Genomic DNA, 10724 nt, shown 5'->3' on the forward strand with positions numbered 1-10724 from the left:
CTGGCACCCAGAGGCTCCTCGTCTCTGAGCTACGCCGCTGCACGACCTTTGGCCTGGTTCAGGCTTCTGGGTGCACCGCCATCTTGGGCCTTCTCGCGGGTGATTCTGAATTCACTGTCTTAGGGGCCCACGGCTGGGTTTCTGGAAAAGCTGATGTCTGCCTGCCTTTGCAGGGTCTTTATGTTGAGGAGGGTCTGAGATGAGAAAAGTTCGTGACCTTGTTGCACAGCAGGTGGGAGTTGCCTTATTATTATTTAAAGTCTGAGGAGTGAGGGGCGTCTGGGTGGTTGAGTCAGTTACATCGGACTTCGGCTCAGGTCACGATCTCACGGTTCGTGAGTTCCAGCCCCACATCGGGCTCTCGACTGACAGCTCAGAGCCTGGAGCCTGCTTCAGATTCTGTGGCTCGCCCTCTCTCTGCCCCTCCCCTGCTTATGCTCTCTCTCTCTCTCCCTCTCTCTCTCAAAAATAAACACACACAAAAAAATCTAAAGTCTGAGGAGTTGTACCTTGGTGAACCGAATTCCTTCAAGGGGATCATAGCATAGTCTCTGCCCTCCATCCTGTGCCTCCCTGCTGTAAGGGATTACGTGGCTCAGGATGCTTTGGTTACAAGTGACAGAAAGCAACTTGACTTAGTTTAAGAGCAACAACAGAAGCCAGAGGGGGGATTTATTATACGGTGTTTCACCAAACCCAAGGTCAGAAGTGTTGCCAGGACTCAGAAAACGATCCGGTCCGTGATCCGAGACCTCTGTCCCTGAATTCTGCACCTGCACACCAATGCGAGTGCCTGTGTGTGCACGTGTGTGCGTGCCTCCCCCCAGATCAAGGGCCTCGTGATGGCCAGTGGCTAAACATCCATTCCAGGCTTTCTATACAAGTATTTGAATGATATTAAGAAACTAACTCAACTCTTTCTTGGACCCAATCCTAAATTCCTGGGTGATACAATTTTATTGGTGGACTGTGGTCGGATATTAACTTCTGATGCAATTAGACACGGGTGCTGGGGGGGCGGGAGGATCATGCGGTCCAAGCCAGCCAGGACCCAGTCCTATGGCTGTGACCGACAGCCCTCAACGTGGGCACACCCAGCCAGCCTTGGAGAGCACGCTGTGAAAGATTTTAGCTGAGCAGCTCCCTGTGCTATCTGACCTGGGTGGAGATGACCGGCTTCAGGCTGAAATCGTTAAGCTCCTCTGCTCCCAGCATTGCATACGAAGGAACCAAGGGCCCATGCTGACCTCAGCGAACCCTTCCCGAACTGTCCCCTGCAGGTGCAGCTGCAGAAACCTGTAAGGCATGGTCTTTCCTTCCTGGAACACACCCCCAACAGAAAGAAGATGGACAGGAGCCGCGGACACAGAACAAGCTATGAAACGTGACGAGACCGCTTGTGTCTAATGAGAAAGGGGACCCGTTGTTTGAATGACTTACGCGTGCCAGCCGTCTTAGATACATTATCTCCACACCTCACAGCAAATTTGCCAGGAGGCGTTATTATCATACGGCTGTGTCACAGGTCAGAAAACTGATGCTCAGATACGTTTGTGAACTCGTCCAAAGTCACACTGCTCGTCCGCGGTGGAATTTAGCATTTGGTTCCGAGTCCGGTTAGTTCCAAAGCCAGTCGTCTTCCCCGAATGATGTATCGCTTTCTACATAACTAATGGATCACACAAGTAAAAACCTTAATAATTCATAAGTTGTATGATTCAGGAATGCCATTAGAGGCGAGGCGATGCCAAAACCGTGTAGCGAAGCAGTGAAGCATTCCATCAGACTTGCGTCTGGACTGATTTCAGTAATTTATGGCATGGGAAGACTTGGCTAAATGAATTCACTATTCCCATCTTGTGCTTATTAATTGTTCTGACCATCATCCAGAGGCTCGTGGTGACGCGGTTCGGGCTTAACGGCGCGACCCGTGGGAGCCGTGGGGGAGGGAGGGACTAGACGCTTTGCTTCCGGCCTCTCTGACTGAGGCGGGGAGACCAGGGCAGGCCCGGCCGGCGGCCGGGCGTGTCTACTGTGCAAGAGGAGAGGGGGTGGGTGGAAACAGCGCTGGATTTCGAGTCCAAATATCTGGCTTCCCGCTCCAGCAGAACTTGACCATGCTGAAACTCAGGCAGTCGCTTGCCATCCCCGGGCTCCCGCTTCCTCTTGCCTAAAATGGTCTTGGTACATTCAACTTGCCTCCCTTTCTGCCTTGTAATAACAACGGTTATTAGCGTGCGAGGGTAGTTACTGCATAATAACAATGGTTACCCTTCACCGGCACGTATGTTTGCTTTCCTTACGGCCGCAAGAGGTTGATCCTAACATTAGCCCCATTAGATCCTATTATTGCCCCATGAGGCAACGAAGAACCCCAAAGGTGACCTAATGTGTCGCACCCCAAGCCCGCCTGCCAGGGTAGGACCTGTGCTGGGTGGGAGCGGGGGCAGAGGACAGATACTCTGAGTCCCATCGCCTCGCTTGCCTCGGCATCACCAAGGCAACAAGCTCTCCCTTGCCGTTGCCAGGGAAACCGGCTGAACTCTCGCTTTCTCGCACCTTCACCATGGAGACAGCCAACTGGAAAGCCGCTGCTCCTCGAGTGGGAGGGGGTGCCGCAGAGGCAGAGGCGAGAACGTGCCTCCAGACGCTCCTTGGTAGGTTTGAGAGGCAGCATCCGGTAGGAACCCAAGGCCTGGAAATTCCCATTCCGTTGAAGAATGTGGAGACATTCCCGGAGCCTACACCGCAGTACAATGTCAAAGCCAAGATGTCCCTGGGGAAACATAGGTTAGAAGAATTGTTTTCTGGATTTACTTCTAGAGGCTGTCTTTCTTTGAGTCGGCCATTGTCCAGATCAAAGGAAACCCCCCAATTTTCTTGTCTCACAAATGCTGAAAATGTGTCTTCTCTTTGTCTAATTTTGCTCCAACCTGCTGGGAGACACTGGGTAACTCAGTTCGTCTTCCTGGGCCTTGGTCAAATCGATCTGATGGGCTATCTCAATGGCTCTTGGGATTCCTGATTTCTAGACCAGTACAAGGTCTTTTTTTTTTTTTTAATTTTTTTTCCCAAATGTTTATTATTTTTGAGAGAGAGAAAGTGAGCGGGGAAGTGCAGAGGGGGAGCGGGGGAACAGAGGATCTGAGGAGGGCTCTGTGCTGACAGCAAGCAGCAAGCTAGATGTGAGGCTTGAACCCACGAACTATGAGATCGTGACCTGAGCTGAAGTCGGATGCTTGACCGATTGAGCCACCCAGGCGCCCCAGTACAAGTTCTTTAAGGAAGCACCAGGCTCCAGCAAGTTTTCCAGACGTTCGTTTTGTGAGATGAAGACATAACAATCCAATTGCACGTTTACTCTCCAGAAGCAGGATGGTGAGATGACTAAGTATGTTCAGTGACGTCACAGGGCCACAGCTCAGGTCCTAGCTCCACAGCATGTGCTGTGTCTTTGTTTCTTTGGAGGCAAAATTGGATTCACACTAGCATCCACCTTGTAGGGTTCTTGGGTCGATTAAATGAGACACAAGGAGGGGTGCTTGGGTGGCTCAGTCACTTAAGTGTCTGGCCCCAGCTCAGGTCATGATCTCCTGATTCACGAGTTCGAGCCCCGCGTCGGGCTCTGTGCTGACAGGTCTGAGCCTGGAGCCTGCTTCGGATTCTGTGTCTCCCTCTCTGCCTGCCCCTCCCCCACTCACACTCTGTCTCTGTCTCTCAAAAATAAACATTAGAAAAATGAGAAAAAAGGTAAAGCTTTCAGCGCAATGCCCAGCACGGGGCAACACACAACAAAACTTATAAATACTATCACTCTCACCATTATTTCCTAAGGGACAGTTTTTTTAAGTTTTCTCTTTTTTTTTTCGTAATTAAAAATTTATTTTTTATTTTTTTATTTTTGAGAGAGTGCGAGCGAGGAGGGGAGGGGAGGGCCAGACGGAGGGGGGGAGAGAGAGAGAGAGAGAGAGAGAGAGAGAATCCTAAGCACGATCCTCGAAAGCTTGAACTCGCGAGGCTTGAATTCGAAAACCGAGAGATCATGACCTGAGCAGGAATCAAGAGTCCGATGCTTAACTGAGCCACCCAGGCGCCCCTCATAAGGGATATGTTAACACCAAACGGAGATTTAAAAACAAACAAACAAACAAACAAAAAAAACAATGGGAACAAATCTAAGCCAAAACGACAGGGTTTAAATCGAATACATTTGGCTTTTGGAACAAGTCTCTATATTGTCCTTATGGATTCTCTGCCCCACCAGAGTGGAATTGCTAGATTCAGCGACACGTAGGTTCTTTCTGCTCTAAGAGGCAATGCCTTTGTAATTCTTAACAGCCTGATTGGCCAAAGCAGTGTCCAGGGGCCCGAAGCTGAGGGACGAGTCAGGTGCCTTCAGGGGCCCTACCGAACCGGGGTCAGGTTCTGGCTGTCCCCAGCAGGCCTCTCTGTGCCCGGCCCACGGCTTCCGGAAATGAAGAAGCACAGATGTGCAATCCTTCGCCACCTTCCTTCCCGCGTCTGTTGGTGACATCAGGGTTAAGCCACACCAGCAACTCCCCGAAGCTGCGGGGTCCTGGCCGGGGACCCAGTGCCTGGAGGTGCCCCTGCTTTGTCCTGCAAAAGCCACTGCGTGGGCCGTAGTTCTCTGCTGTCATCCCGCCCCGTCCCCGCGTCCCCACCCTGGGGCTGCCGCACAGCCAGAGCGGAGGCTTAACTAGGGCGGCGTCTTCTTCCCAGTTAGTGTCCCCCTCTGCCTCGCCTGGGGGGTAGACGCAGCAGGCTGAGAGCCAAGGAGCAGGAAGCAGGAAGATCCCAGAACCTAGCCGAGAGAGCATTCAGAGCCAGGATGAGTAAGCAACTTCATCTGTGGGCCTTCAGTTTTCTTTTCTGTAAAACAGGGGCAATCTTGTCCACCTGACCACAATGATGGGCTCACGATAATAACATTCATTCAGGAAGGGACCCAGGTTTTGTGGGACCTGAGGCTCATTCGGTCTGGAGGAGCCTCTTTAAGAAGAATAGAAACTTACAAGTACAAAATTAAATATGAAAGGGAATAGTTACTGAGGAGAAAGAAGTCACAACAAATTGCAATTTAAGAAAAAAAGACTAGGGGTGCCTGGGTGGCTCAGTCGGTTAAGCGACCAACTTTGGCTCGGGTGATGATCTCACGGTTCATAAGTTCGAGCCCCGCGTTGGGCTCTGTGCTGACAGCTCGGAGCCTGGAGCCTGCTTCGGATTCTGTGTCTCCCTCTCTCTCTCTGCCCTTCCCCTGCCTCCATATCAAAAATAAATAAATAAATGTTGAAGAACAAATACCATAAGGGCCCCAAAATCCAGAAAAGTAACATATTTTATTAGTTAACTTATATGCTTTTATCATACTTTTTTCTGCCTTTTTTTTGGCTGTGTATACTTTGATAGCTCCTCCTATGATCATGATCACGGCATTTTCTTTTTTTTTAAATACACTTATTTTTCTAACTTTTAAAGTTTATTCATTTATTTTGAGAGAGAGAGAGAGAGCGGGGGAGAAGGGCAGGGAGAGAGGGGGAAAGAGAATCCCAAGCAGGCTCTGCTCAGTGCGGAACCCAACTCGGGACTCAATCTCACAACAGCGAGATCACAACCTGAGCTGCTAACAAGAGTCGGCCACTTAAGCGACTGAACCACCCAGGAGCCTCTGTAATAGCATTTTCTATAGAGAGTTGAAAGTTGATTCAGTCCATTCCCTAGCCCGGTTGATCAAAGTCTGGTTTTTCAGTGTGGAGTTTCCTCAAAAAATTAAAAATAGAACGGCCCTAGGATGCAGCAATTGTACTACTAGGAATTTCTCCAAAGGATACAGGAGTGCTGATGCATAGGGGCACAGGCACCCCAATGTTTATAGCTGTGCTTTCAACAATGGCCACCTTATGGAAAGAGTCTAAATGTCCATCAACTGACGAATGGATAAAGAAGACGTGGTTTATATACACAATGGAATACTACTTGGCAATGAGAACAAATGAAAGCCGTTTGCAACAATGTGGATGGAACTGGAGGGTCTTATGCTAAGTGAAATAAGCCAGGCAGAGAAAGACAGATGTCATATGATTTCACTCATATGTTGGACTTGAGAAACTTCACAGAAGACCAGGGGGGGAAGGGAAAGGGAAAAAAATAGTTACAAACAGAGAGGGAGGGAGGCAAACCCTAAAAGACTTAAATACAGAGAACGAACTGAGGGTTGATGGGGGGGAATCAGGGGAGAGGGAGAAGTGGGTGATGGGCATTGAGGAGGGCACTTGCTGGGATGAGCACTGGGTGCTGTATGTGAGCGATGGATCATGGGAATCTACCCCCAAAACCAAGAGCACACTGTAGACACTGTATGTTAGCCAACTTGAACTAAATTATTTTTTTTTAAAAAGTTATTTTTTGTGATTGACAGTTTTGAATAGATGTCAATAAGAGCCAAATTCTGTTTGCAATTTTATGTTGTAAGATTGTGAAGAATTTTAGTAATTGGGAGAATTTTCCACGGACATATTCTGACTTGCTTCTCCTCCACAACCCCCTCCTTTTGCAGCCTGAACTCATTCATTTCATGGTGTGGCTTTTAGTTCTACAACATTCTGCCATGATGCCTGGGTTGCTTGCCATAACACAAGATACCTTTATGGCACCTAGGAAATTCTAAGAAGCTCCGTGCCAGAAATGGGGACAAAGACCGAGTGGAGTAAAACCTCAGATTGCGAGGAACTTGTGTTCCGCAAGACGAGCAAACATTTCTAATAAAATTTAAGTTGATAAACGAGCGATGTCTTGCAATACGAGTAGCACATGAGGCCAAACGTCACATGATCACAACTGAGCCAATGGTTCTTGACATTCGCTTCGATACGCGAGTGCTTTGGATTACGAGCATGCTTCCAGGGTGAATTATGCTCGCAAACCAAGGCTTTACTGTAATGTATTTTTTTATCCTAAATCCCAACGTCACGGTAAGAGAAGTGATTCAGAGGGTTCAGAGGAGTCTCGGGAGCCAGGACTACCAGGGGTGTCCACCCAGGTGACCCCATCCCACGCGTCAGACCCATAACAAACCTGCTGTGGCTGAGTATTCAACCATCAGTGAAGCTTGGCGACTCCACCTTTGACCCTGAGTTTCATTTTTGGATTGTCCTCCTCTCCCATGGCAGGAGACACGAGCCTTTGGGGAGCTACCAAAGCGTCCTTTTGGCTTTCGCATTGAGATTTCTATTGTTTGTCAATTGCCCTTGGTTTTTCATTCTCTCTCTCTAGAAGGTCAGTGCAACCTGAGGCAACCACTGGATCTCACGGTCTTTATATATCTGTTCTGTACCCCTTGACCTTCACGCCCCACTACCTTTCCAAAGCCTGAAGTATTGCACTGCTTGGGTTTTCCCACCATCGGAACATTCTCCCAAGTCGATGTCAGTGAAGATGATGACTATTGGCTTCCCCCTTGCTGCGGGGACCCTCTGTGATCTGTGTACATACTCCCTGGGATCAAGTCCCCCCCAGTGGTAACTGGTCAGGTCCCCAGACCACACCTTCTTGCCTGCTTTCTCCGGAGCGTGTCAGGCTGGTCCTCCCAAAAGCAGCAGCTGAGACAGAGGTGCGAGTAGTAGAGGTTTATTTTTTTTTAAGTTTTTATTAATTTGTTTTTGAGAGGGAGACAGAGAGAGGGAGCAGGGGAGGGGCAGAGAGGGACAGAAAGAGAATCCCAAGCAGGCTCCGCACTGTCAGCGCAGAGCCTGATGCGGGACTTGAACTCACCAAGCATGAGATCATGACCTGAGGTGAAACCAAGAGTCGGATGCTTAACTGACTGAGCTACCCAGGTGCCCCGGGAGTATTAGAGGTTACTGGGGGTAATCCCTGTAGAAACTACAAGAGGGGAGAGCGGGAATGGGTGGGGAAAGACTCCACAGGGCAAATCGGAAACCTGGGGAAGGAGGTAAGGAAGGAGACGAGGCCAACAGACACAGACTGAAATGCCTACTTGGAGTCTTAGCCAACCCAATCGGGAACTGCGGTACAAGGAGGGCCCATTAGGGGCACCCAGGTGTCTCGGTCGGTTAAGCATCTGACTTCAGCTCAGGTCATGAATCTCGTGGTCTGTGAGTTCGAGTCCTGCGTCGGGCTCTGGGCTGACGGCTCGGAGCCTGGAGTCCGCTTCGGATCCTGTATCTCCCTCTCTGTCCTGCCCCTGCTCACACTCCATGTCTCTCTCTCTCTCTCTCTCTCTCTCTCTCAAAAATAAATACGCGTTAAAAATAAAAGGATGGCCCATTAGAAGAGGCCCCCACTGGGCAGCAACGGCCAGCTGCTAGGACCCTGGCACACATCGTCATTGGCTGAGGGCTGCCTGGGAGAAGCACGGCCTTGGCTTAAACATCCTGGGAGCTCAATGGTGACAGGATCCCGGCTAACTGCTCTCCCTGCGGCACGCTCTTCATGAAGGGAGTTCTCACGGGCAACTTCCCTAGTTGCCACACCTGGGGTGTGGTCCAGAAGAGGCTGAAGGTCCCCGGGGCACTTGTCTCTTTGGTCCTGTAGACTCCGTACCCTAAGTGTAGGGGTGAAGCCAGAGGAGAAAAGAGCGGGACCCTCTAAAGTCTAGGGTATAGCTGCTCTTGCCCTGAACTGACGATGCCACTGCGCAGACACAGCTCAACTTCTCCTTGGCTAAGGCTCTCAGACACCCACGGCCACTAGAGCGCCACCCAAAGTGGATAGAATGTAATGCAGAGTCTGAGCGGGAGACAGCGGTCTTAACTCACGGTAGTTTTAAAACATCTTAAATTTTGCATGTTTTAGAAAAAATACATGAATCCATGAATCCGTTACTTGAGTCTCTTCCGAGACCCTTGAAAGCAACGGACCCCGAACCGTAAGCTCATTAGCTTCGTGGGAAAGCCATCTATGCCGTAACTGCTGTCACTTGCATTCTGGGAAGTTCGTGGAGCTAGAGGTTCTTCTTTTTCAGATAGCAGCTGAGGCTTCCTACCCCAGGAAAGGGGTGCCCCAGGCGAAGGCAGACAACCGAGGTGGCACGTCTTGGTTTTGAAGTTTCAATTATTGCCACGGTGGAGATTAAAAAAAAAAAAAAGTTTAAGAGAAAGGACTCTGGGCTGCCCAGATCTAGACTTTCGAGTTTCAAAATCCCAATCCTCGCATGATTTAGAAGATAAAGTCAATGCATGAAGAGTATATTTGGAAACAGAAGCATACCTGTCTCCTCAGAGCGATTTCCCAACACCCCAAAGTATTTGTTGCTTAAAGATTCTGCGGGCCAGAGGCGGTGGCAGAGAAGGAGGTCGGCCAGAGGGCTGGGTAGATACTGCCATGTGACCCCAAGAAAAGGATCCTAGAGCAGGCCCCCAGGGGAAAGGGGCACAACGAAAGCTCCAGATCCATTTGGGGACTTGGCTCCAAAGAGGACTTTAGCCTCGCTTCCCGAGCGGAGCCCTGAAGGGGCACGTCCCAGAGACTTTCCCCACAGGTCCAAACGAGAGAGGTAGATGGAGAAGGCTGCATGCTGACAGGACAGAGACAGCCCCTAGGGACTGCCCCCCGCCCCCAGCAGAACGACAGGACAACACCCAAAGGTTTCTGGGCTTTCCAGAGGGGCAAAAGAGAACAGGACCTAGAGGGATCCTACAGTTGGGACAGGCACGCGTGCATCTGATCTGAGGACAAGAGACCAGGCGGGAACAAGGATGCCTTGAGATGTCGGCGGGGAAGCGGGGAGAGAAACCACTATTGGCTGGGCATTCTGGGAGTCCCGTGGGTGTGCGTGAAGGCCCTGGGGCAGGTGTCTCAGGGCCTGCGCCGCGCTGGGGTCCGGAACCGGCTGAAGAAACCACGAGCCGGCTGAGATAACGTTTCCGCCACCTGTCAGAATAACGGAGGCCCCACATTGCAGTGACATTCTAGAAACACAAAATTTTGACCTTTACACACATGAGTCGGCCACCTGAGGCTTCATACCCGCCACGCAGGGTCATAGCGAGGATTATAGGTGACCGTCGCAGACGTCCCCAAGGACGGTTTCTGCCACAAAGCGCGCAGCGGATCACGGCAGGACGTCTTCCACCCCCCACCCCAACCCCCAGATTTGCTCTGCGCTGGCTCCCGGCTGTGGGAAGCTGACCTCACGGACAGGAACACAACACGGGCCATATTTGCCCTCTGGCTTCCAGTTGGGTTTGGCCCACGGGAGGCACCAACCGACAGGAAATGGGAGGGGGTGGGAGGAAAGAGGAATGGGGTTTTCTCCTGCCTGGTGGCCCTCTCCCGTGGGCACGCTCTCCCCAGAGTTCCAGAAGCTGCTCCCTCTCCTCGCCCCTGCAGGCCTGGGCATGGTGGCAAGGGCTTTCCCGCTCTTGGTGGCCCTGGGATGCTTCACTCTCTTTACACACCGTTGTCAACAGTCCCTTCCTTATGCCCCTGTGAGTCACCTCTTTGAAGAGTGCCATCTGTTTCCTGCGGGGACCCCAGACGCTACAGGTCTTCCCGGTGTCACCTTCCGTTGAGAATCAGGCCTGATTTCCCGTGTGTGCGGTCCCTTCCGAGCCTCAGTTCCTTCAACTGTTAAATAAGAATCTAATACCCCAGCCTTTCCTACTTCCGAGGGATATCGCGAGACATCAGAAAATACTCAGGAAAATACTCAGGAAAAAAAATAAGATGGTAACTATGATCCCACT

The 10724-nt window shown here is 50.8% G+C and overlaps 1 long non-coding RNA gene across 1 annotated transcript; it reads left to right on the top strand.

The window, feature by feature from the left end:
- The first annotated feature begins 1761 nt into the window (after positions 1-1761).
- Positions 1762-6802, top strand: LOC121044103 (uncharacterized). Its single transcript, XR_005797125.1, has 2 exons — positions 1762-2657; positions 6575-6802. It is a non-coding gene; the product is annotated as an uncharacterized LOC121044103 (long non-coding RNA).
- Positions 6803-10724: the final 3922 nt, after the last annotated feature.

The sequence above is a fragment of the Herpailurus yagouaroundi genome, unplaced genomic scaffold, assembly GCF_014898765.1.
Source record: "Herpailurus yagouaroundi ecotype Mexico unplaced genomic scaffold, PumYag 188, whole genome shotgun sequence".
In the NCBI taxonomy this organism is placed as follows: Eukaryota; Metazoa; Chordata; class Mammalia; order Carnivora; family Felidae; genus Herpailurus; species Herpailurus yagouaroundi.